Raw genomic sequence first — 21,060 nt, 5'->3', positions numbered from 1 at the left:
TATGTATACTTCTATGTTTCGGGGATGCTTATGCATTTATGGCTCCGAGGCATGCTTATGCTTTTATGGCTACGAGCTATAGTGGTTGGATATGTCATGCTTTTGTTTGCTAGGCTTGTCCGTGTGGCAGCTTTTGCATCTGTGGTTGATTCCTTTATGTTCTCCCCTTCTGGTTTGGATGAGTCCCCTTTGTAGTATGCTATGACGATTTCCAGCTCTTCTAGTCATGTAGACAGTCCTCTTGTTGAGCCTGTTCTCTTTGATGAGAGTTCCCCTAATTCTTTGAGCTCCTTGGATGTATTGGACAGCCCTACTCATGCTATTACAGAGTAGTTGTCCTCTTCTACAAGTTTTACAGGTTCTGTTTGCTTTCATTGTGGAAAGATAGGGCATGTGAAGCATAAATGCTTCAAGTGGATTAGAGAGCAGAAAAGATTGTGCTGCACTAGACATGAGAGCAGAGTCAATGATACAATAGGTGAGACCACTCTTGATAGTGGTATGGTGCATGTAGTTAGTTACCCATGATGATATAGTTGAGCCTAGACTCCTGGCATCGTGTTACCCTGCAGATTACTTGCTCAATGCTATGGCCTATACCTTTGATTGGCTTTTAGACAGTATGGTATCTTGCCATGTTACTCCGCATAGAGCTTGGTTCTCTTTTTACAGGGAGGTTGACGGATGTATTTCTTTGGGCCTTGAGCAGGATTGTCATGTTATTGGTACAGGGGATATACCCTTGGCTTTTCCAAATGGGTCTTTTCTTATGCTCTATGATGTCTTGCATATACCTACGCTCAGTAAGAGCCTAATCTGTGTCAGTCAGTTGCATGGTGCAATATATTATGTCTCTCTTGGGGATACTTCATGGAAAATCCATCGTGGTTGCTTGGTATTGGCCAGAGGTGCTAGATATGGCAGTGATTATGTAGTGCATGTCTCTCATGTGGGAGATTCTATGGTTGCAATTACACAGATACCACATGCATTGTTATGGCATTGTCGCCTAGCCCATGTACGACACATTGAGATGGATGCTTTATGTGATATGGGCTTATTGCCAGCTCTTCCCTATGCTTGCAGTATATGGACCTATGCCTTCCCAGTCACTTGGTGGAGCATCGTATTTTGTGACCTTCATGGATCATGCTACCCATCGTGTTTGGGCTTACCCTTTGGTACGGATTGAGGATATTGTTACTATGCTTGACAGGTTTATGGATTCTGTTGGTAGGAGGCCTAGATGCTTGCAGATGGATTATGAGAGTCATGCTATCTCTCCCAGCTTACGGATCTCTTGTCAGCAATATGGCATTGATTTCTTATGCCCATGGTATTATGGGATTGCTCATGGCATGTGCCTGACTTTACAAGCAAAGGTTGCTTCTATGCTTACCACAACTGGGTTGTCTTTGAAAGGTGAGAAGGATCGAAGCTTGCACACGAGCTATGGCGGGAGAGCAAGAGCAAGAAAGAGAGAGACAAGAAATGGGAACTCCAACAGTCACAATGTGTGACTGGGCCTTCCTTTATTTACTAGTCACTAAAATGAATGTAAAGAATAAAGTGACGTGACGGGCGCCTGCCACCTACAGTGTGCAGTGGCGGGTGCTGTCAGTGTAGTAATACACGGGGCGGCACGGCGGAGGCGCCTTTACCCCAACAACCTCCCACTTAAAGGCGAATCTGTCCCAGTGAGAGAGAAAAGAAAAGAAAAAAGACAGTACACCTGTACATAGGTACAAGGGATGAGGAAGGCAACATCTCATCCAACGCCCATCAATCTCCTGAGGAAGGCAAAGCGCTCAGTAGTGAGGCTTTTCGTGAGCAGATCTGTAGGATTCTCATCAGTGGATATCTTAACAAGGTCAACAGATGTCCTCCACGACACCACGTATGAAGTGATACCTCACCTCAATGTGTTTCGTCTTCGCATGGAAGACCGGATTCTTAGCCAACTGAATGGCACTCATAGAATCCGAATGCAGTGTAGGTATAGCATCAATCCCAAGGTCAGCACAACTAGACGGCCTAGCCATATGGCCTCCTTGCAAGCCTCAGTGGGTGGCTGCAACATACTCGGCCTCAGTGGTAGACAAAGCTGTACACTTCTGAACCTTGGACATCCAAGAGACAACACCTCCAGCATAGGTGAATACATAGCCAGAAGTGGACTTCCTACTATTTGCATGCCCTGCATAATCGGAGTCAGTGTACCCCACGACCCCTGTATCCTGGCTGCAATAGAAAATACACATATCTGTTGTGCCCTTCAGGTACCTCATGATACCCTTCACGGCATCCCAATGTTTCTTGCCAGGTGTAGCCATATAGCGTGCCACAACACCAACTGCAAAGGCAATATCTGGACGAGTGGCTATCATGGCATACATCAAACTGCCCATGGCTGAAGCATAAGGGATCTGGGCCATCTCGGCCCTCTGCTCATCTGTCTGCGGACAATTTGCTTGTGATACCTTCACATAAGAAGGCAATGGACAGCCAATAGTCTTTATGTCCTGCATGTGGAAGTGCTCAAGGACTTTATGAATATACTCGCTCTGTGACAAGTAGAGGAGTCCCTGATGCTTGTCGCATCTAATGTGTATACCAAGTATGTGAGAGGCCTGTCCCAAATCCTTCATCTCAAAGCTCTTCTTCAGCTGAGATTTAAGAGCATCTAGCTCATCATGAGCTTTCCCTGCTATCAACATATCATCCACATAGAGTACCAAAATAAGCAATGAACCATCACGGGCTTTCTTCGTGTAAAGACACGGATCCATAGCACTCCTACTGTAGCCCTGTGACTGCATAAAGGCATCAAACTTATGATACCATTCCCTAGGTGCCTGCTTCAAGCCATAAAGACTTTTCTTCAACTTGCACACTAGGTGCTCCCTGCCAAGTTTTGCAAAGCCCTTAGGCTGCTCCATATAGATCTCATCATACAAGTCCCCATGTAAGAAAGCCGTCTTGACATCCATCTGATATAGATCTAAGTCAAGCTGAGCAACCAAAGCCAAGACCAAGCGCAGGGTGGTCATCTTAACCACAGGAGAAAAGACCTCATCAAAGTCTACACCATGCTCCTGCTTAAAACCCTTTGCTACCAATCTAGCCTTGTATGCCGGCTTGGGGTGTCCAGGGGTAACTTTTCAGCTTGTACACCCACTTGCATGGCAAAGCCTTCTTGCCCTTAAGCAAGGCAACCAAATCCCAAGTCTCATTCTTGTGCAAGGAGTCGATCTCAGACTGCATAGCCCTCTCCCAGGAGTGACTGTCACCCTTGCGCATAGCCTCATCATAAGTGAAAGGCTCTCCTACATCTGTACCCAAAACATAATGCATAGTGGACGTCTGTCTCTAGCAGACCGTCTCACTGCAGGCTCTGTTGCCTGCCCAGCTACCTGTCCAACACCCTGACCATGAGCATCTGCTGCAGTTGTAGGCTATTCAACTGGCTGTGCAGGAGCTCTAGGCTCCTCCTGAAAGATCACTCTGCGGATCTCAACCACCTTCTCAGGCTGCCTGTGCATCTTGTCTTCATGGAAGACTACATCATGGCTGCGTACTATTTTCCGCGCCTGCGGATCCCATAGGCGATAGCCCATCTCTCCTGAATCACCATAACCAAGAAAGATGCATTTAATGCTCTTTGGATCCAACTTACTCCTCTTGTCCTTGGGCACATGGCAGAATGCCTCACATCCAAAGACACGGAGATGTGCATAAGAGGGTGGCTTACCAGCCCAAACTTCCTCTGCAACCTGGAAATTTAATCCACTAGAAGGCGATCGGTTTATGACATGCACTGCCGTACTAACTGCCTCAGCCCAAAAGCTCTGTGGTAGGCCTACATGACTAAGCATAGAGCGGACATGCTCCTAAGTAGTCCTGTTCATGCGCTCAGCCAAACCATTCTGGGGTGGGGTGTAAGGGGCGGTCAACTGATGCTTAATACCACTGTCATCACAAAACTGCTCAAAAGCACATGAGACATATTCTCCCCCATTGTCAGACCTAAGGCATTTCAGCCTATACCCAGTCTGGTTCTCAACAAGAGCAAGCCAACGCTGAAAGACTGCCAAGACATTGGACTTTTGCTTTATGGGATAAGCCCACACTTTCCTAGAAAAATCATCAATGAAGGTAACAAAGTACTTCACGCCACCCACAGACATACACAGCATGGGCCCACAAACATCTGAATGCACCAAAGCCAAGGGCTCACTCATGCATGGCCTACCCTATTTCTTATGCGTAGACCTATTCTGCTTACCATAAAGACAATGATCACACGAGTCAAAACATGCATAGTCCAAAGGCGGAAGTTACTGCAAACCAGATAACATTTTCATTCCCTTCAAAGACATATGCCCCAAACTGGCATGCTAAAGTGATACATGTGGGACAGAACCCACTGCCAAAACACGGTCTACAGAAGACCCAGATACAACAAGAGGATAGAGGCTGCCAGCCTTGGCGCCTCTAGCAAGCACAAGTCTGCCTCTGATAATCTTCCAGGCAGAATCCCCAAAACAGACATGAAACCCTGCATCATCCAACTGTCCTGCAGACATAAGACTACGCGTAAGCGCAGGTACATGACGTACATCCCTGAGCAAAAAGGAACTGCCAGTGGAAAACTGCAACTGAATATCTCCACAGCCCACAATATCAAGAGACCTGTCATCTCCAAGTCTGACTGATCCAGATACAGTACGGTAAGAGTGAAACCACTCAGGGTAAGGCGTCACATGGAAGGACGCACCTGAATCCAATAACCAGCATTGTGCATACATACTAGGTGTCTTAGTCAAGTGTGAGGCATCAGAAGAACTAGCTGCAAGTATGAACTCATCACCACCATCGGAATCCTCGGTCTGCGTGACATTAATTTCCTCAATCTTGATGCTGGACTTCGCAGGTACTATGCTGCGATCAGAGGACTTCTCCTGCACTTTCTCTTTTCCCTTATCCTTGCACTTTTCATTGCGCAACTCATGACACTTGGTCTGATATGGCCATTTTTCCCACAATGATGACAAGTGACATTAGCGTTGCGCCCACGTGACTTACTACGCGACTTTCCACGAGATTTAGACTGACCCTTCTATGAGTCACGGCCACGGCTATGACCACGATCATTCCTGTCATTCCTGCCTCTAACTGTCAAAGCATGTGAAACACAGAGGCATCCAAGTTTTTGCGATTAACCTCTTCCTACAGAAGAGCACTCTCAACATCATTCAATTTCAGAGTAGCACTAGAGGCACATAGGGCAGTGCGGAATACATCCCATGACTCATTCAGAGTCCCAAGCAAGAAAAGAGGAGTTACTTCCTCTCCAAAGGTGATATCCTGCGAAGTCAGGTTCTTCAGTATAGCATGGGACTGGCTCAAGTGAGTAGACATAGTCGCATTATCCTTCATGCGCAGATCCATAAGCTGCTTCAACCAGTACATCTGACTCACCGGACTTTTCTTATCATAAAGATTCTTGATCTTATTCCATAGATCCCATGCACTCTGTGCTTCCTCAAATACATTATAATGTACCTGTTCAGTGAGAGACAATACAATCGTGGACTTGCATAGCTCATCAAGTTCAAGCCAGTCATCATTGTTCATAGTTGCAGGCTGTTGCCCGCTCAACCGAAGTGGCTTAATCTGAGATTTCTGCACCAAGACTTGCCAAATTTGACTCTTCCAATAAGAGTAGTTGGTACCATCCAACTTTGTGATGTTAAATATGGCATTATTAGTCGAAGAGGATGCCATAATGCAGCACAGACAGTCTAAAACTGCTTGTTGTTTTACTGTATAAAATGCCCAAAATCCATTGAAATGAGCTCCAAATGGTGAGAAAAGTGTGCCAAAAGATGCTGCCCACTTAGTACTAGGTGCAATACACCAAATCAGGATATTTCAGCATAAAAAATACTGCTCAGTCCACCAATAAATGCTTGTTGTAATAAATTTCAGAACTACAATAATGAGAGCAAACTGTCCCAAAACTGAATCTAATGTCAACTAAACAATGCTAGGTCCAAGGCCAGCATAAAGAGGACAAAGCAAAGCCAAATGACAGTGAAAATACATGAGCATAACACCGAGAGATGTCAAATAGCATCTGCCAGTAAGAGGCACATCCCCAGACAATCTAGGCAAAATGTACCTGCACAACTGCCAAAACCTGACACAAATAGGTGTCTGCTCAAAAGAAAGCGGATCCAAAACTGAGACTCAACTCATAAGCATCCTGTGAACCAATACATATACTCAATGCAACATCCAATTGTCGGAGCATAATCCCAAAGTCTCAATACATCTATAACTGCTCAATGACATAGGTTGCTCCAATACATGTAACTGCTCCAATAGCATGTAATCCCTGCTCAAGGTCAAGTAAGCATGCAAGATGCTCCCACTGGCACAAAAGGCGTACAAACGAGCTCAAGGGGTCAAGAAACCCAAGACAAAGTACCAGTGATAAGTGACCAAGTCAATGCATCATACGCATCCCAAGAGCATGACATACATGAAGCAACTGATGGAAGCAACCAACGAGCAATACATAATCCCAAAATAAGATCTCTGTCAACTCAATGGCATCCGATAGCATTCAAGTAAATGATCAAGCTAAGTCTGAAATGCTCAAATACATCCAAGGCAAAGCTCCCAATGTCGGTAAAGCATAGATGAACCAAGCGGCATATATCACGAACCAAAGCATGTAATGTATGAAGCCTAACTGTCAAGCATAGACATGAGGCATAAGCGGTCCAAGAGCATGCCAAGTTGGTCCAAATGCCAGTGAATACCAACCAAGATGGAGCTTATGCGTTGCTCAAATACATTCCATAGATTCAAACATGAGCTCAAAGTCGCCCCCAAATGTCAAATACATGATGGCAAATCCCAAAGCATACATTCGGTACCAATAGGTAAGTGATAAAGCATCCAAAGTACCTTCAGCCCATTGTTATTACAGCCAAGTTTGACTATCAAAACTAAGAAATTTCAGCCAATATTTCAGGCCAAAATCATGGCATAATCATGTGCATACATTCTCAAGGCACTAGGCATCATGTAGGCCGCATACGGGCATCAAACAAGGTAACCGGAGTAGAGTATAAGCATCAAATGCCAATGCCAAGTGTGGCTGCCCTATTTCCAGCACTGTATAACAGTAAATGACAGTCCCAAATCAAAGAATGTCAGCCCCAAAGCTTCAATGCCAAGCACAAGGCCTAAAGAGGCTTTCAAAGTAGCTCAAATGCCTTCTAGAAACCATTGTTTAAGTGCTCATTTAGGAGCCAAGGCATATAGGTTGAAAACGTGATGAGTAGGTAGGCAGAAATCTGGCACAAACTCAGCGCAGGCTGTTCTGGGAAGTGGCTGCTCTGTGGCAATGTTGGTGTGGATGGGAGGCTCAAAGAGGCCCCAAAGAGGGCATACACAAAGCCATGAATGCCCAAAGCAAAGGGCAAGGGAGATATGGAGCTTTGAAGCTTCAAATGATGGCTTCCCCTCTTCTTCCACCTATTTAAAACTAAGAACTAAAGTAAAACCCTTCAAAATCTGATGCAATACCTCAAGGGCAAGGCCCTGAAGAAGCCCAACAATGCTGGGAGGGAGCTCGGGAAGCCGGGGAGTGTCGGAAGCTTGGGGGATCGGCTATGGCTGCCGGTATGGAGACCCAATGCGTGAAGGGAGTCGATGCGAAGGCAGAGAAGCACTGAGTCGAGCTTGAGCAAGAGGAAGCCAAGCTCTGATACCAATTGAAAGGTGAGAAGGATCGAAACTTTCACGCGAGCTATGGCGGGAGAGCAAGAGCAAGAAAGAGAGAGACAAGAAATGGGAACTCCAATAGTCACAATGTGTGATCGGGCCTTCCTTTATTTACTAGTCACTAAAATGAATGTAAAGAATAAAGTAACGTGACGGGCGCCCGCCACCTGCAGTGTGAAGTGGCAGGTACTGTTAGTGTAGTAATACACGAGGCGGCACGGCGGAGGCACCTTTACCCCAACAGTCTTATGGATTTTGGACTGAGGCCCTTATGACGGCAGTCTAAACGGTTAATAGGATGTCGTGCTTGACCTTGGATGTTATTACTTCGCATGAGGCATGGAGTGGCATGAGACCCTCCTATGATCACTTGAGGATGTTTGGCTACCAAGCATTTATCAGTATGCCACATGAGCCTATGTCACGCAGATGTCTTCTCCTTGGTTATGGAGATGGTGACTTTACAACTTACAAGTTTTGGGATTTGGATGCCCAATAGGTTCTACGCAGCCATCATGCTATCTTTTATGAGTCGCAAACACCTCTTAGGCCTCTTGATGCGTGTTCAGTGCTTCATGGCTGATTCTACAGTCGTATGTCAGTCTTCCGCTTCATTGAGGTCACATACTATCTTGAGACCCCGTCTGACTTGTGTTCGGGATGCTGGCCCTCTTTTAGTGATTGATTCTGGAGTGTTTGGATGCTCTCTATTGTCTTGTATGCGCCACGCTGATGCTATGTGCTACTCTAATGATGATGATGTACAGACTTGCACTCATGAATTGTGTTGGATTGCTCCATTGTATGGAGCTACAAGATCACTTGCCTCCTGGATGTCTTGGACTCGGAGATTCCCGACACTTATTGCACAGCTCGCTTTTTGATTGGGCATTGGGTGAGATGTCATGATTCCTCACCTTGTCTCTTTTCTTTTCTTTTGTTTTTTCACTCCCTAGCCCATTGGCCTTTTAGTGGGAGGTTGTTGGGGTAAAAGGCCTTTGGGCTTGCTCGTGTACAATGACCGCCCATATTCTTTATTCATATAAATATGAAAGTGCAATAAGGCTATCATAACATTGTTGACAGCACCTACATTGTGTGTGCTCTTGTCTCCCACGTCTGCTGCATCCCTTTCAGAGGGGGGGGGGGGGGGGGTTTTCAAGCTATTTTCCTATGTCCAACTCCTTCTTACAAGGTAATTCACAATCAAGGAGACCTTGATCTATTCGCAATCACAATTTTGTGGTAACAAGATTAATTAGAAAAAGAAACATTAAGTAAGTCATATTTTATTATTTTTTCAATGGACGATTCTAATTATTGTTATTCTTTTTTGGTAAATGGCAGTGTAGCAAGTCCCTCACCCTCTAACGTTACTCATTCATCACCCAATATTGATTAGATACCCTCTCAATGAGGATAAGTTGGTATTCACAATGTAGCAAAAAATGGATTTTAGTTTGCAGGTAAGTATGTGGGGAGTAGGATTGCTATGGTTTAAGCTCTTGACCAATTTGAAAGGCTTAGTCAACACATATCAGACCACTAGAGAGTTGTTAGCCAAATATGGCTTAGCTAACTACATTCGAGCCACAAAAACCAATGTTTACTTCATGGCATGTTCAAATTTCATTAGAAACTACCACCCAAATATAAATCCAACAGATTTTCCTACGCCCTTAAACTTGATGACCAATTTGTGAAGAGGATGGTGATTTTTTATCTCAGCCCATAGTTGATAAAAGAAACGCTTGGGATAAACGTTCAAACATGTACAATAGAACATAAAAAACACCTCAAGTTGCACAAAGATGGGAATGATTAACAATGAAGGAGTGCTATTAAAGGCTATTACTAATGAAGAACTCTAAGTCGTATCATAGGTATTGCACCACCTCTTCACTTACAACAAGGCCACCACCATCCCAATTAGAGTCCCTAATTGGCTACTCAAAGATATCATAATAGAAAACATTGTCAAATTAGGACTTGAATGCACTTTGACTAGAGTGCATGATAGAATATTTAGCAAAGGTCTGTAAGGTTCTCCTAAAGAACCCATCCCTAAAGTCAAATTGCATAGAGGCATACAATAGTATTGCCAATTATGGCATTCCACTAACTTGTGTCATAGCTATCATTATAAGTATTCATTTACAAGTTATCCTATCATCAATATACATGTCTCAACAACAATTGCCAAAGGACCACATATGAAAAGATAGCACCCAAGATAAAGGGAAGAGGTAGAGAGAGCAAGCCAAAAAACCAAACCCCACAGATGAGCTAGAGAAGAAAAAAAGAAACAAAGGAAAGAGGTTGAGCTAAGCTCATCTCATCATTAAGAGAGTTTGATGAGGGGGAGACAGAAGAGTAGTGTATGATCATCAAAGCTTCAAAAAAGAGTGGAAGAAACTAAAGGCTTGAATGAACAGAGTCAAGAAGAACATGAGAGAGTAATTAGGGCTTCCATTGAGAGGCGATGTGCCAAAAAGATCATTCAATTTCCCAATAGATGGCATAGATTCCAATAGAAAAAGGAGAATTGTTCAAAGGGAAGGAAAAAGTAACAAAGAAGTCAAAGTCATCTAAGTCAACAACCCTTCATGAGCTAATGACTTAGTTTAGGAAGCATGACGGTGCGAATCAATGAGCTCACAAAGGCAAAAGAAACCACATCAGTGAATTAGGAAAACTGGCCACATCTAGGGGAATCATCCAAAAATATCAATGAAGCATCCATAGGAGGCTAGACTATAGCAAGTAGAGTGGGAGCTCTATAAATGCTATGTGGGGAGCTTAAGAGAGATAAAGTTGAAGCCATAACAGCAAGGTAGAATCTTCAAAGAGATTGAATGAAGCTCAACAAGCATACAAGCTTCAGGTTGAGTCTAAAAACCAAGTGAAAGAACTTCAAACTCAAATTAATAAAAAAATTCACAACTTTAGGAAAAAGACTTTGATCTTCAAGAGAAAGATGTAGCACTCAAGGTTAAAGAAGAAGTAGTAGACAAATTGTGTAAACAATTGTTAGAAACCCACCATCAATTGAACAAGTTCTCTATCTAGCTGGCCCAAGAAAAGTCAAAAATGGAGTTGCGCCATTGACAAGACATGAAGCCTCAACAAATACAAGCCAATGGATACCTACATACACAAGGTTGCAAGAAACAATCACTTCTAAGTGAAAGTCACATGAGGTGAAATTGGATGCTTATAAATTTATCATACATCACAGGTGCGCCTTCTCCATGTGGGTTGGCACTTGTAGCCAGGCATAGATCTAGGCACTTCAAAAACTTTATTTTACCAAAACTTGACGTCTTCTATGCCCCACACAATAGGGTGGGATTTTGCTCTCTTTCAACCGCCATTTCTCCTCAAGTCTCCCTTCGATGTTAATCACTTCTTCCACCACTTTGATTGGCAGAATCCTGTGTAAGTTGGCGGGGAATTGGAAATTAAGATCGAAGGGTTTTCTAAAAGTTTCATGTTGTTCCCAGATTATCAAGTTAGCGTGGAAGCTTGCTGGGAAGTTGTCTTGACTTGGTGGGATGGATGTAGATGGCCCCACAACTGGTTTAGCACCTAGTCTCCTTCGTGCTTTCTCCACCATCTGCTTCCTCTTTTCTTTGATTAAAGCTTTTCTTTCTACACAGGAATCTGCTTGTTGCTGGTCTTCTGGCCGTGGAGGGGAAGGAGGCTGTGGGACTAATTCTTCTTAAGGTCCCAACCCAAAGCTCGGTCCAACCCCTTCTCCTTGCTAGTCTCCCTGGGTTGCTTCCTCTGCGAACCCTATTGTATTTATTTCTTGTGGTGTCAAGCTTGCTTGCAATAGATATCTTTGTTGCTCTTTAAGGGTTAGGCTGACTCCCACCATGGATTGCGGTGGCATCTGCATGCCTGCTCATAGGGCTCTGCGTGCAATCCCTAACTTCTTTTTAATGGCATCCACAGCCTCTCCTTCCTCTATCTGAGTGATGTCTAATAAGAAGTTGAGGAAGGCGTGTTGCTGGGTTTCAAAGGCCACTTGGGTAGCCTCTGCTTTGCTCTCAACTAGCACTTTATCACTCTTTGCCGCCTGAGCCAAATGGCGCGCCAAGGTTTTGACTCTCTTCTCATTGAGGTTTGCCCAGCCTTCAGCTCTCTTCTTCAATTCTTTACGGCCTTCCCCTTGCCTTCGAGCCAATACCATGAGCCTCTACTCTTGATCTTCAATTTCTCTTTTGAGTCTCTATCATTCATCATGTTCTCCAAGGATGCCTCTTGTTTCAATTTTTCTATTTCTTTGTGCAATCTAAGGGTCTGGTCTTGTCTATATGCTTCCAATGTTGCAGTAGCATCCCTGAGGTTTGCCATTTCTGCATGTAGTTCTTTGCATAGCTCTCCCAGATCCGCGACGTTTTGCTGCATCCTCATGAAGCTTTGCTTTTCTTCGGCCAGCCTTGCCTCCCACGGTCCATCTTCTCCTTCCTTTGTTTTGAGCACTTCTTTCAGCTCGTACATTTCTTTTTGGCACATGGCCACCTGTCTAGTCTTTTCTAGCTGGAAGATAGTTGCCAACTCCTTCTTAGCTTCCAACTCAACCACTGATATTCTCTTCTCCTCAGCTTTTTCTAACTGCGAGAGTAGCTCTTTGACATATTCATTGTAGTGAATAGTTGGTATCATTGTTGTAGAGATGGGAGTCATGGAGGTTTCCATTCTTTATTGTTTTGGGTCTTATCTTGTTTTGGCATCTATTGTCTCTAGTCTCTTCTGCCCAATGGTTGTGGTTTCCACACTCCTCCCCTGTGTAAGTTCCTTATTGACGAAGTACTACACCTAGGCCATGAGATTGCTGGCATATGCTATGGTCGGGGTGCCTTGAGTAGGTGTTGCTGCTACGATGTTGCACGCAATTCGCGCGGGGGGGTTCGTGAATGTCGCTCGCCGCAGGGATGCTTTGCAAGATGGTAGCAAAAGATGAGAAGAGTACTCAAAGGATAGTTTAGAATGAGCTCAATGTTCTTATTCTCAGGATATCTTTAAAGTTTAGACACAAGAGTGAGTAAATGATCTTGGATATTCATGGATGAAGCGTAACTGGCAATAATGTCCATGGGGTTTATGAGAATATGTTTGAAACAAACCAAAAGATATTCCACAAGCTAGCTTAAGGTAGGATATTGTATACTTGTTGTATACGTAGATGAAGAAGATATTTTAAGTGTTGTAAAAGAATATTATTGGAGAGCAAAGTGAAGGTAGAGAAAATAAACAACACCTTCCCTTCTTTCAAGCTGCTAAGTTTCTTAAAGAGCTTATATTCCACCTTTTGTAGTTCTTGTGGAGGTAACTCCTTAACGTATTCTTCCCTTTTCTCTTCGGTAACTCTGATATGGCAGAGATGATCGAGCTCTTAATCTTGATAATTATACTTCATCAGTAGGTTCAGTTTTTGCTTGAGTGAGATATCGTGTCGAAATGTCAACTCTGATCAGTGCGCCGGGACCTCAATGGCAGCAATGACTTCCGTCGGCTTCTTCTGCTGCTGCTAAAACTCTGGCTTCGTCGAACTCTCCTTCTCCTCAATGTCCAATGTCAGCTTGTTCCTCCTTTTTGTGCATCCTCCATCTTCATCTCCAAAGCAATGATAATAGCTTTATCTTCTTCAGGCTTGTCGGTCGTCGTCAGCTTATCCTTCGTTGTCAGCTTGTCGTTCTTTTACGTTCATGTTTGTTGAAGCCTTTGTCTTTTACTTATATCTAAATCGCAGGTTGACGATTCTTTTGGCACTTTGTCATGCAGCAGCTCTTCTTTTCATCTTCGTCTTCGTCACTTCTTTGTTCATCTCCAGACTCGACTCGTCCTCTTTGTCTTCTGCAATGCTACCACCGTTTCCTTCGTCGCAGCTTCCAAGCTCATGCGGTCTTCATTCCATCATCTCGCCTTCTGATAGTCATCGTCTCCTCACCACCCCTCCCCCTTTTGTCGATGATCTTCTTTATGCTTTTATAACCTTTGCCATATCTAATTTTCACGTAGCTTTTCTTTCTCAACTTTTCTCATCAAAGCTTCTTGCGTTTTTATCATGCTTTCTCAGACATCATTGTTCTGACATTGTTGAATATGTTAGTCTTGCTGCATCGGTTTGGTCAGCAGCGCTTTTCCCATCAGATTATTCTAAATTGGCTGAAGTAGCTTTCAATCTTACTAATCACACTCGTTTCCATCCAAGATTTTAGCTTGCTAACAATCAAGATTGTTTTCCTAAGGGTTGACATGTTTAGTCAGATTTCAAGACACTTTTGTAGGTCAGCATGTATAACATATTAGTGTTTATCTTAAAATTAATCATGGGTATTAAAAACCTTTCCATTGCACGAAATGCAATAGCAAGTTTTTAGTAGAAATTTAGACGAGTCTCTTTCTTCATATTTCAATTAATACCAAAAGAGACCTTTCTTCAAGGTATGTATAATCCCAATAAGTTTTGTCAAAACTAAATATAACTTTTTACAATGCTGCAAATTGTTTACATGTTATCAATGCACACATTGTCTCTTTGGCCAAAACCAGTCTTCTTTCAAGATATCTTGTATTTGTAAGCAGAACAGTGGTCACATCATAGCAAGATTCCACTATCTTCACAAGAATGAAAATGTCGGATGTAGCAATCCTCCACCTTAAATATCCATGAAATGAGTGGATAACTTTTAGCTTTCATGAACTGCAAAAATATTGATCCATTTTTGCTTATGAAGAGCCATATCGTCTACACTGGCAACATCTGAATTACAATCTTTTCCTCAAGTCCACGAGTCTTCAATACAAAAATCTTCATGTGAACCGATTTTCCATGCTTTGTGTCTTATCAAGAACATGCTTTGAAAAGTAACTTCGTGCCCAATCACCATGCAGTTTGTAAATTAGAGTCCATGCTATGCAATCAATTGAGTGATGTTCCCACACAAAAAAATATGATTGCATTGAAGAAATTGTGCCTAGCCTAACTACATGTTCTCGTGTGTCATGCAAATGCAAACACAAAAGATACACACAACGAAAAATAAACTCCTAATGATGCTGACTAAAGAGCTCAAAAATCCTAGCTAAAAACTACGCCCTCAGGTTTGCAGTGGTAGACGCGCAGCATCACGACAGCAGCGATGGGTATCAAGGGGGGTGGGATGGGTTCAATAGGGGCTTTTCCCTTGCCTTCAGCCATCACTGCTAGTGGCATCATTTCTAGCACATGTGCACTTGAGCTTGGGCCTTCATCTCTTTGTGGGCTCAAGGCACTTAGCTCGTCTTACTTGCCTTATTGTTCGACGGCGGACAAGCGCATGGCTAGTGTGATGTCCTCCTCTTCAATTCCTGCTCCTTTTCAGCGGCCTTTCTTTTTCTCTCCTTTTTGGCTTTCCTCAATTATTCTTCTAGTCACTTAGACTCTTCTTTCTCTTTGCTCTTCCTCTTTCTTGGACTCCTTCTTCACCTTTTGTAGGTCTACCTTCTCCTATGTCATCTTTTTCTTGGGTTGTTTTGGGTTCCTTCTGCTAGACTGGGCTTCTGGCTCTCCCTCCTCCTTGCTAACCATTCTCTTTCTTGACTATTCTTGTTCATGATGGGGAGGTGACCTTCTAGGTGTTTCATCAGCTCCTTCCTCTCCATCTTGACTTCTTGGATGAGAGCAATTAAGATTCCCCCACACCCGATGAATGAGGCTTTGGACAATGGCTAGTACCTTGGCGTATTGATCAATGGTTTTCCGCACATAGCCATTCCAGTCTATTTCATCCAATGTGTGAGCTGCCAAGCTCTCCAACATGGGCACACTAATTCTGTTTATGAGGGAGTTGTATCATTGGCTGGAGAAGAGGGAATGTACGCCTTTCACATGCATTCTCATTTTTGGGTCATCGGGGATGTCTTGAATGCTTATGATGTTGTTTGTCAAGACTTGCTCCTTCCTCATGTTCAGCATGGCATATATATCCTGCTTTTGTCTCCTTTCCACCTTGGATTCCAGACCCAGCATCTTCTCCACCAAGGCCTTATTGAGCTCGAATTTGAACTTGCTTAGCTCCTTCTCCCCTCCCCATGGTCACCATCCCATATTTCCTGTCAAGGTTGTAGGTCCTCAAAATTTCCACACACTTGGTGTGGTCCTTCTCAAGGTACTTGGCTAGGTTGCATTGTTCCACGACCATTTTTTCAGCCTCCTCCCTAGCCACCACCTTTGCAACATTATGGATGCTTCGGAACTTCACCTAGTTATAGGCACAATTTTCAAGGAAGAGGCCATACTTCACTCTTTCTTCGTATTTGTGAATGGAAGACAGTGGGCATGATCCTGTTGTGCTGCCATCTTCAGCTCTTGTCATAAAACCATGGTTCACTATTAACTTTTTTTAAACACTTTCTTGCTGGAAGGTAAACATGAGTTGATCATGCTTTTATGGAAAGAAGAACATGCTTAAGTATAAAAAAGAGAAATTTTCTTTGAGTAGTTCTATTAATTTCCAAAATTTTATGACACTTTTCCTTAATCACGAGTTGATTTTCATTTATTTTGGACATTGATTGAGACTTTAATTTTTCCTTGCGTGTTTCATTCCCCCTTGCATGTTTGACTTCACCTCTTGATTCCACTTGTTGATTTCACCTTACTTCACCTTACCCCCTCCCCCCTTGGGAATGAGAAAAATCATTCCCAGGATTAAAGGTTGAGAGGTCAAGGGCCTTCAATGCATGTTCTTGGGGCTTTACTTCCGCATGAGCCAAGTATAGAAATTCGGATTGTATTCTAAATGAGCATAGCGGTCCATGTCAAAAGGATGAATGCCTGCTTGAGTGATGTCAGTAAGAACATCCATGAGGAAGTCTTTAGAGTTTACTCGACTGGCAATGTGTAACTACTCCTCGGTTCAGAATTCGATCTAGATATGGGTGGGTCAGGAGGTGCTCTTCTAGGGGTCGGTTACGGATGGCTATCAACACCCTATAGGAGGTTGGAGCTACATAACTGGGGTCATACTCTGAGGTCTTGATGGCACATCGTTGCTTAGCGTTAGTCATGATTTGGTAGCCCTCTAGCTTCCACTAAAGTCAGAGAGCATACCATTTCCTCAAGAAATAGAAGTCGATGCTAGCAAGCTGTTTTAACTCCTCAATTTCTATGTCTGTAGTGGCAAGGACAATGCTCTTATGATAGGATGCAATGAGGCGTCGATCTTGTGCGTGTTCTTTGGGGATCTCAGCGGCAATTATCTCCTCAACTGTTTTGGAAGCCTTAATGAATACAAATTCCAATTCTTCCCAAGAACAAGGGAGTGTATGCACTTCTGTCACTATAGGCTTATCCAAATGACCTAAATCTAGTTTGTCGTAGCTTCTAGCAAGTGTCATAAAGGTTTCATCCAAGCATCTAAGGCAAGCAACCAAGTCATCCCTCGTATTCTCTGCTAAGTCTGTGGCCAAGGTTAGAATTGATCTTCGCTCATAAGAGCATCTAAGGCCGATTGGTGGTTGTTGGGGTTTGATGGAACTAGATCGTTCAGCAAGTGATTGTTGTAGCTTCGGTTGCTCGGGAGGTTGTGGCTTGGCCTCTTGTTGACTGGCTTGGTTGGAGCTATGGGTGTTGTGCTACTATATGCTTTTGAGGCCTTAAGGGCACAAGTTGGAGCGAGTTGAGGAAGCTTGTGAGTAGCCAGATGTAGTTTTTGTTGATAGCTCAACTTAGGCTTTGCTGGCTTAGGCTTTTGAGGTTCTATGAGTTTTGCAGCCTCAGTCTCTTGTGGCATGTGTGTCTCATTTTCCTTGATCCTTTGGGTGATCAAGCTTGAGGGTGATGTTCGAGTAGTGCCCTTGGCTATCTTGGCTTTAGGTACCTATATCCACGCATTACCTTCGTAATAGCCTTGAGCTTGCAATAAGATTTTGGAGACCCATCACGGCTTGATCATTTTTTTGTTGAGGTTGGTAGTTTCATCTCGGCCTTCTAGGTTTTGAGTGTGAGTTCTTAGCCTTGTGGGGTCGTGAGTGCCTGCTCCTAGGTGGTGGGGCTTGACATTTAGGTATCCATTGAAGCTTTGGTCCGTAGGCCTCAGCTTTGACTCCAATGATTTGCATGTCTTGAGGTTTGGCGGGTTGTGATGGGTTACAACCCCCTTGCTTAGACTTGACGGTGGGTTTCTCTACCGATGGCTTTGTAGACTTTGAAGGAGTCACGGAGTCCCTGCTGAAAGTGGTGACTATATGCACGTTGCCTATGGAGAGGTGAATGTGCTGGGACTCGTAGTTGACATTGCAATGAACTTGGTTTTTAAACGTGCATCCTAACAACAACATTATACGTGCATCTTTAGTGTTTGACAGCACATAAAAGATCATTGGTATGCTCTCAGCCTCGATAGAGATCGCTACTTTGCACTTTCCCAAGATTGCATATGATCAACCCCCAAATGGGCTAAGTTTGGCATTAGTGGGCTGTAAGTGCGGTTTGCCAATTTGGCTCCAATGCGCCATGAGTTAGGACATTAAAGTCAGCTCCCTCATTAATTAGTGCATTGAGGGTAGTCATGTGCTTGGCAGTGCCTTTATGCTTAGGTAAGCTAGTTCTACTGTTTCCTTATCCTCATCTTCAATCTCTATAATTGTCACCACTCATACGTTGACAAGAGAATCCAACACTTGAGGTTCATTTAATGGGTGTGTGGGAGGGTAGTACTTCTTGATGTGACTACCATTGAAGAAGCCTATTCCCTCTCCCTTTAAGGTTTCGAGTTCCACATTATTGGTTCTACTAATGGTGCGGAATCTGAAAGGCTCTGGCCCTCTAAACTCCATCTTTTGTTTATGTTCCTTGACTGAGTACAAGAGTACTAAGTCTCCTATTTGAAATCTCGCTATTTGACATGCTTGTCAAACCAAACACTCCGTCCATGCCTTCTTCCCATCCCATCTTTCTTGAAGAGCGACTCTCAAGTTAGAAACGAAGAACTGTACGGGCAGAATTGCTTCAGTCCCATAGGTCAACTTAAAGGGAGTCTGCTCTACAACCATTTTATAAGCTATATGGTAGGCCCACAAGGCTGTCATCAATTTGTTATCCCAATTGTTACGTGCAGCAGAGACTACTTTGGTTAGGACGTTCACTAAGATTTTATTAGTAGACTCAGCCTGGCCATTCACGTGAGGATAATAAGGTGAGGACTTTTGATGAATGATTAGGAAAGCAGACAGGAGGTGAGCAATAACTTCATTAATGAAGTGCATGCCTTGGTCACTAACCAGTTCGATGGGATAGCCAAATTGTGAGATCACCTGCTGCCATAATAACTTGACAGTGGTCCTAGCATCGTTCTTTCGAGTTGTCCATGCCTCAGCCCACTTCATGAGATAATCTAACAATGATGATATATTTGGCTTGCAATGTACAGTACCACAAGACTAATCAGCCCAATGAAGTCAATTCCCCATTTCTCAAAAGATTGTCTTGCAATGATAGGGGTTAGCTCCATATGATCCTTGCGAATCGAGACTTTAGTTTGTTGGCACTCGTTGTTGTAGTGTCTTATGAGTCATGCTACATCATAGAAGAGAGTGGGCCCCCACAGTTGAGATTGCAGCACCTTGTGGGCTATTGTATCCTCGTTGAAGTGTCCTCGTGCAATTCGATTGTGTGCCTTTGCTAGTACGCCATGCATTTTATGCTTGCACACACATCTACGTAGCAACCCATCTTACCCCAGCCTATAAAGTTGGCTTGTTATCAACTTATAAGATTGGATTTTAAGAATGAGTCACCTAACTTAGCGGGGCTTCTCAATGGGTCGATCAGGATTCCGTGCTCAAGTACTTGGACTATGTCATTTGGCCAATGGCATCAAATCAGCTTTAAATAAATCTCTCGTGCTAAACAAGTGAAACAGATGCACATCTGGCAATTCATCCGGGATGCCTTGTCTGTGGCCTCTCCTATGGGTATACGGGACATATGGCCAATTATGTAGTGTTGCTTCCCCTTGGGTACCACCACAGAGAAGTGAAATTTTAAAAGCAAAAGTAACCATCGATCAATGCATCCCATAGCGCAAGGTTTATTAAAAAGATAAAGCAATGCCTGATGATCAATGAAGAAGGTAAAAGGTGTGGCCAAAAGATAATGCCGAAATTCCTTTACAGCAAATACTATGGCTAAGCCTTCTCTTTCCATTGTTGAGTAATTCAGTTCTATATTAGTGAGTTGTCTGTTAGCAAAACTCACTGGATAGTCTAGATTGTGCCCAGGTTGGCACAACATGGCTCCCACAATGAATTTTAAAGCGTCAATGTGAACATGAAAGGTGATTTCCTAGTGTGGGGCTCATAGAATTGGTGCAGTGGTTAGAGCCTTTTTCAATTCCTCATACGCATGTTGACATTCCTTGGTCCACTCAAATACAATCAGCAACTTGTATAGAGATCTAGCAATTAATCCATAGTTCAACACAAAGTGCCGATAGTAGCCCGTGTGGCCTAGGAAGCACTGAACTCCCTTGTAATTAGATGGTGGCGGAAAAACAACAATAACCTTGACTTTTGAGAAGTCTGTGGAAATGCCGTTCTTTGACACCACGTGCCCTGGGATGCATCCGTGCTTTACCCAGAACTAACACTTCAAGGGGTCCAATGCGAGAGATGATATGACGGACATCATTCAAAGACCGCTCGGAGATTATCTAAGTGTTCTTGGCATGTAGAGTGAACACACAAACCATCTATGAAAACCTCTAACTCCTTTCTAAGCATGTCTTTGAAGATGATACATATGAGCCTCTGGAAAGTAGTTGGTGCATTAGTCAACCCAAAGGGCATGGCTATGTAGGCAAAGATACCCCACTCCATGGTGAATGCAGTCTTATGCCTATCGTCAAGATACACTTGCATCTGACTGTATCCCGAGAAGTCGTCTAGGAAACTATAGGCTTCTTTACCAACCACTCTTTCGAGCATGTGCTCAGTGTATGGCAATGGATAATTGTCTCTCTCCGTAGAAATGTTTACCTTCTTGTAGTTAAAACACACTCTAATCTTTCCATTATTTTTTAGCACTATCACTATGGGTGAGACCCAATATGTGTGCCCAATACTGTAAATGAATCTTGCTCTCAATAGCTTATCAATCTCTCCTTTTACTGTGTGAGTGTGCTTGGGATTCATTGGATACAGTTGCTGCTTGACCGGCGTTGCATCAAGTGTCACGGGTATGTTGTGAGTCACTACCCTCGAATCTAC

This window comes from Lygodium microphyllum, chromosome 2, assembly GCF_053477565.2.
Source record: "Lygodium microphyllum isolate KBCC chromosome 2, Lygodium_microphyllum_v1.1.10, whole genome shotgun sequence".
Taxonomy (NCBI): Eukaryota; Viridiplantae; Streptophyta; class Polypodiopsida; order Schizaeales; family Lygodiaceae; genus Lygodium; species Lygodium microphyllum.
The sequence above is the reverse complement of the archived record's forward strand: the minus strand, read 5'-3'. Positions refer to the sequence as shown.